The sequence below is a fragment of the Amblyomma mixtum genome, chromosome 6 (genome assembly GCF_055824585.1).
Source record: "Amblyomma mixtum isolate Tamu chromosome 6, ASM5582458v1, whole genome shotgun sequence".
Taxonomy (NCBI): domain Eukaryota; kingdom Metazoa; phylum Arthropoda; class Arachnida; order Ixodida; family Ixodidae; genus Amblyomma; species Amblyomma mixtum.
This window is the reverse complement of record NC_143017.1, coordinates 112,131,562-112,137,451: the sequence shown is the minus strand read 5'-3', so window position 1 is coordinate 112,137,451 and position 5,890 is coordinate 112,131,562. Positions and strand designations below refer to the sequence as shown.

The following is a 5,890-nucleotide window of genomic DNA, read 5'->3' as shown; positions in this document are numbered from 1 at the left end:
TTCAAACCGCTTTCAACTCTCGGTCCCGCCTTGGGGAAACCGTCCGTGACGGGTAATGTGCAGCTGGGTTTATCAACGTTGATGAAATCTTGCGCAAGGACCGCCGTTCATATGAGATGCGGTGCGATAAACCACAGGTGCAGTGAATAGGAAACGTCACAGCGGAAGTACCATGTGGTCCTTTTTTTTTCCTTTCTATTCCTGGCTTGTCTCGTTGTATATCACAGTGAATTGACCAACTTGCCCAGCTTTATAACCTTTCTAATCGGGGTGCAGGATGGACGCTGGTGGTTAGGCTAGCGATCTTCAGGACGGCGGTTTGTTATAGCTCTTCCGTAAATGCACGGGTAATTGCCATTGGCCGGTGCTCCAGAGAGAAGTTTATAGGCTGCTGAATAGTTCTCACCCATAGGCAGGATAGTTCTTACCCATAGGCAGGCCCATGAAAATCCTACTTTTGTAGGGGAGAATTTCTGGGCAGAATTAACGGCCTAGTTCCATCCCCAAACGTTGGTTGAAAGTATACATTATAAAGCTCATCATCCAAAGGCTCAACTTCGAAGAAACCTTACCGGCATTCCTCAGCTCTAAATAGATGGCGAGAGCGTTGTGCACGTAGGCGATGGCCACAGTACTTCGACCATTTCTTTCCTATTGTAGCCTGCTGAGAAATAAATTCCAACGTTTAAGTTGATTAAGAATGGAGGTATACCCTTAGATCACGGTACTCGGTTGACAACTCTACATTAAAACGGTAACGCATGGACACCACAGCCCGTGGTGTCCATGCGAGGTGGGCGCATCGACACCACGGGCACATACTACAGTCCATGTACTTGGGGTTTACGTGCCCTTCTGTGCGCTCCTTCCTCTTATAGAGAGACCTGCCTTATAGAGACCTGCATTTTCGGTTTGCGAAATTTAGTGCGTGCGAAATAATCTAACGGCGAAATCATTAGCAAGACTTTGAGGTATAGAATAATAAGTTTGCAGTATTCGCCGCAAAAGTAATGTGGGTGGTCCGTTACGGTGAAGTGATAGCACTCGACACCCCGCACTTCCGTTTATATACTCGCACAGTCAGATGTTGTCACGAAGGCAAAAAATGCACAGGAACACCTAATTACATTGACTTTTAATTCGTTAGCATTAGAAGCTGTTGAGGGCCGCCGCGGTGGCTCAGCGGTTATGGTGTTCGGCTGCTGACCCAAGACGCTTGTTCGATTCCGGCCGCGGGGATTGAATTTCGATGGAGGCTAAATACCAGAGGCCCGTGTGCTGTGCGATGTCAGTGCACGTTAAAGAACCCCAGGTGGTCGAAATTTCCGGAGCCCTTCACTACGGCCTCCCTTCATAGCCTGAGTTGCTTTGGGACGTTAAACCCCAATAAACCAAACCAAGCTGTTGATATATTTAGGGATGTGACGTCACTTCCGGTCTAGTGATGTCCCTGCCCTCCAGCCAATGGGAATTATCAGGTGTGGCGACGTCACCTTCCTTCAGCCAATGACCCGGTCTGGTGAGGTCTCTTACCACCAGCTAACGAGAATGACCAGGTCTGGTGACGTCATTTCCCCCAGCCAACGGGAATTATTCGCTCTGGTGACGTCGTTTTCCTGCGGCCAGCGGTATAATTTTATGACCGATGGCACAATTTTTTTTTCCCCGATGACACTTTTATTGCCATCGCAATAACACTCCAGGCTTACTCGTGGGGAGCCGGGTAAAATTATCCTTCATGGTGCCGTGAATGACGCAGGCGTGATCGGTGCCCTGGTGGCCACCGCGGTGGACCTGCTGGTGTTCTCGGCGAGCCCGCCCACCCTGCAGGTGTAGATTGAGATCCTCATGACGGTGCCCATCCTCTGGCTTCCTACATACATCGTCACCCGCGGACTGGTAAGCTCCATGTTCTCGATGCGCTGTTAGAGCCCCGCGGGAGTAGGTCAAGAGCAAATTCAAGCACTCCTTAGAGCTGTCAGATCTTGATACTCGTTGGTGAACACCGGGCAGGGCCGGATTAAGAAAAGTGGGGGCCCTGGGCTAATGCGCATCTAGGCCCCCTCTCCCTTTTCCTCCACTGATCCCCGTGCCCCCTGCTGCACTACTCGAGCCGCCGCGGTGGCTCAGTGGTTATGGCGCTCGGCTGCTGCCCCGAAAGACGCCGGTTCGATCCCGGCCGCGGCGGTTGAATTTCTTTGTGGGAGAAATTCTAGAGACTCGTGTACTGTGCGATGTCAGTGCACGTTAAAGAACCCCGGTGGTCGAAATTTCCGGAGCCCTTCACTACGGCGTCTCTCATAGCCTGAGTCGCTTTGGGACGTTAAATCCCCATAAACCAAACCACTACTGGAATGTATCCCATGTTTCATTGTAATTCCACCTAATTAAAATGAACGAAGTGCGATCAATGGGATTCGTGTAACAGTAACGCAGTAGCATTAGTTTTGCGCACAAAACACTACGGGACTCTTGGAACGCGCAACACGTGTCCGTCGGTGCCCGAGCGCCGAACGCCACGGAAGAGCCGCGTGAGCCGACCGACATCATGCGAGGCTGCATTGCAGCTAAATTGCAGCGCGCTGCGTGCGCCGCCTACTCTCCTTTTTCACTGACACCGTGCACAAGCCGACAGACAGGTTTTTGTTCGCAGCACTGTTTTAATGCTAACGCATTAAAGAAAAGCAGGCTGAGCTAGCTTCCTACAGTCGAGCTGGGTGCTTCGGCAGCGACTACGAAATAGAAACACTCGTTAATTAGTGCCCCGAGAGGGTAATATTAAAAGTTGTTAAAATTAATTTGACTACACGATGAACGTTTACTACTGCCCTCACGAGGCGCATTTGAATAGCAGAATTAAAGTCCTGGATGAGTGGTGAGCGTGCTCGGCGCTGAGCCGAGTATCCGGGTTCAAATCCAGCCGCAGGGCGGCCGCGTTTTGATGGAGGCGAAATACAAAAATGCGCCCATATGCTGTGCGATTTCAGAGCACGTTAAAGATCCCCAGGTGGTCGAAATTATTCCCGAGAGCTCCAAAACGGCACCTCTTTTTTTTTTTTTTTTTGCTGCCGCGGTGAATCAGTGGTCATGGCGCTCGGCTGCTGACCCGAAAGATGCGGATTCGATCCCGGCCACGGCGGTCGAATTTCGATGGAGGCGAAATTCTAGAGGCCCATGTACTGTGCGATGTCAGTGCACGTTAAAGAACCCCAGGTGGTCGAAATTTATTGGCAGTCTGCTATCATTTTCTTGTACTAATGAATTATTTTTGGGGGCAAAACGTAATGCTCTTGCTTCACTGTCGGGCGACGTCCTTTGCAAATTTGTAGCTTGACACAGTAGAAAGAAAGACTGTGCATCCATCAAGGCGTTACAAATGCAAACTGTGGGCTTTGCACCAGATCTCCTTATTTGTTATTCAAAGAAAAGTCGTGGGAAAGTACATAATACTTGCCAATTAATGCTCCAAAGCTAGACAGAGGACATTGAAGGATGCCCTGCTGCGGGGTCCAGGTTACTTTTGACCACCGGCAGTTTTGTAATGTGTACTGGCATTCATGCATTTTAACAAAATATTGTTAAAATGCATAAATGCTGCTGTCAGTGTAGTCGGCATCAAGAGAAAAAATTCCGGTGGCCCTCCTGTCACTAAGTCACGTGACCTTGTGACGTTATCACAACCTGGATCTCAGAAACCCCACCAGTGGCTGTGTTTGAAACAGCCGCTGTTCCAAACATAGCCACCTTCTGTGGCAGCGGCACATCACTTAACCGCTCCTCCACTGTGCCAGGATCGGTAGGAGGACTTCCTCCGTTCAATAAATGTAAAGTAGGGAATGGCCAATATTGCGTACTTGGGCATGTAGGTAGAACCTAGGCGACAGAGAAGGACTACTTGTGCGAGAGGTATCAGTAATGCTATTGCACTGTATCCTTAAGTGTGGGTTAAGCGTTACGTGATGGCGAAGTAATTCTTAAGTTCAGGTTAAGCGTTACATGATGGCGTAGGAATTCTTAAGTGTAGGTTAAGCTTTACATGATGGCGAAGGAACGAATAGTTTCCATGGCTGTGAAGTGATATGCCAAGAAAACCCTAGGCCACTGAAGGGACCATTTACGCTATCACATCATATTCTGAAGGCGGGGCTTAAATGCTCCATCAGGTTTTTGTCCCTAGCTAAATGCATATGAGCATTGAAACCGTGGTGTGGTGCTCGTCAGCTAAGTGCCTAAGCCACTGAGTTTTTGTGTAAACATTGGATTAGGGCGCTTAGCTTGTACTAGCTAAGTATAATAAGCCTCTTAGTAATCAACTTGCCTAACTTTGTTTTCTGGTGGCAAGATGTATTAGGCTGTTTCATTTCGACCAAGTTGTCTATCCACTGGAGAGAGAACTTGGAGCAGTCAGAATAATGAACACAACAGGAAGGGCACTTCTCACTGTACTTCCAGTGGTTGACCCTCTTGTCTGTCCTGGCTTCACTTGTTGCATCGAGTTGCTGATTGTATGGTTCTACACAGGGCGCGTGGCTATTGAATACTTGGATCCAAACCCCGAAGTGCAGAATAAGTACGCCTTCAAGTGTCACCGTGCCAAAGACAGCAATGGCATCGAGCTCATCTACCCTGTGAACGCAACTGTGAACGCATTCCACAACTTGTACAACACATTTGCGGCGGGAGACAGTGACGGCCACGTGAACATCTGGGACGGCTTCAACAAGAAGCGTCTCTGTCAGTTCCACAAGTACCCATCGAGCATTGCATCCCTGGCCTTTAGCCATGATGGCTCGCTGTTGGCTATTCATTCCTCTGCGAACAGGGCGAGATTCATAAAAAACCGCACGACGCCATCTTTGTGCGTCGTGTCACTGATCAGGAGACAAAGCCGAAACAACTCCATTATCACTGACTTGTTTTTGTTTTGTTTCTTTATTTTATTCAATAAACATGAATGTTTAACTCTGAACACCTGTACTGTCTCCACTTCAGCACCCCTTTTGAAGTGACCTTGTGAATTGTTCTTTTTCCGTTTTCATTTTGCTGTATGACTTTTGAGCTTATAAGCTTTTAAGCAACAGGCATTAGCTGCATATGGAAAGTGTACAGCTTGGTTGATTTCAAGAAGCAAAATTGGTTGTTAGTAAGTGGAGCTCAGTGCTCACAGTACTTTCATCCAATATTTTCCTTGTTGGCATTAGCTGAACTCAAATTAGAATATCGAAAATTCGAACTCGCCAGAATCGAGCTTTTGGTTCATTCGAACTGACGAATTGGCCGCGTCTGAATTACGTGTATCTCAGTAAGAAAAAATGCCCACTAATTTGAATGCACGAGCGAGTGCCACTGTTAATTCGCTCAGTCTGAGCTGAGATTTGCCATCGGGCATCCGCAGGCCAGAAGTTGAGTGGTCGCACGGCGAACGAGTAACCACGGCGAACCACGGCGAACGATTGCATAAGCTGCCACGCGCAGTCTGCTGCGCTGAAATTGGCCATGGTTTCTTTGCGGCAACCGAAAGCTCCTCGCGAACATAAACGTAAGCCCAGCTGTGCTGCTGAGAAACGTAGCAAAACATTTTAAAATTCTATGTTTTGGGCATAGGAACGTTTCTTTCCGCTTGGTAAGCGGCTTTGGGCAGAGTTTCGTGAGAATAGTATGGCAACACTGGGATAGCAGACGGCGAGTACGTCTCACGAAACTCTGCCGCGGCTTTTGTGGAAACCCTCGCACATTGACTTACATTAGAGGAGTGAAGACTGTCACCAGCGCTGAAATCCCATACACAGCCAGTTTAAACCACTAGAGTGGTTTATCACTGAAACAATGTTATTTATTTCTGTCACCAATATCGGCAACTGTTATTTTGCTGGTCCTGGACTAGGGTGAC

The 5,890-nt window shown here is 48.4% G+C and overlaps 1 long non-coding RNA gene across 1 annotated transcript; it reads left to right on the top strand.

The window, feature by feature from the left end:
* The first annotated feature begins 1,493 nt into the window (after positions 1-1,493).
* Positions 1,494-4,969, top strand: LOC149340048 (uncharacterized). The gene is made up of 2 exons (XR_016283831.1): positions 1,494-1,899; positions 4,522-4,969. It is a non-coding gene; the product is annotated as an uncharacterized LOC149340048 (long non-coding RNA).
* Positions 4,970-5,890: the final 921 nt, after the last annotated feature.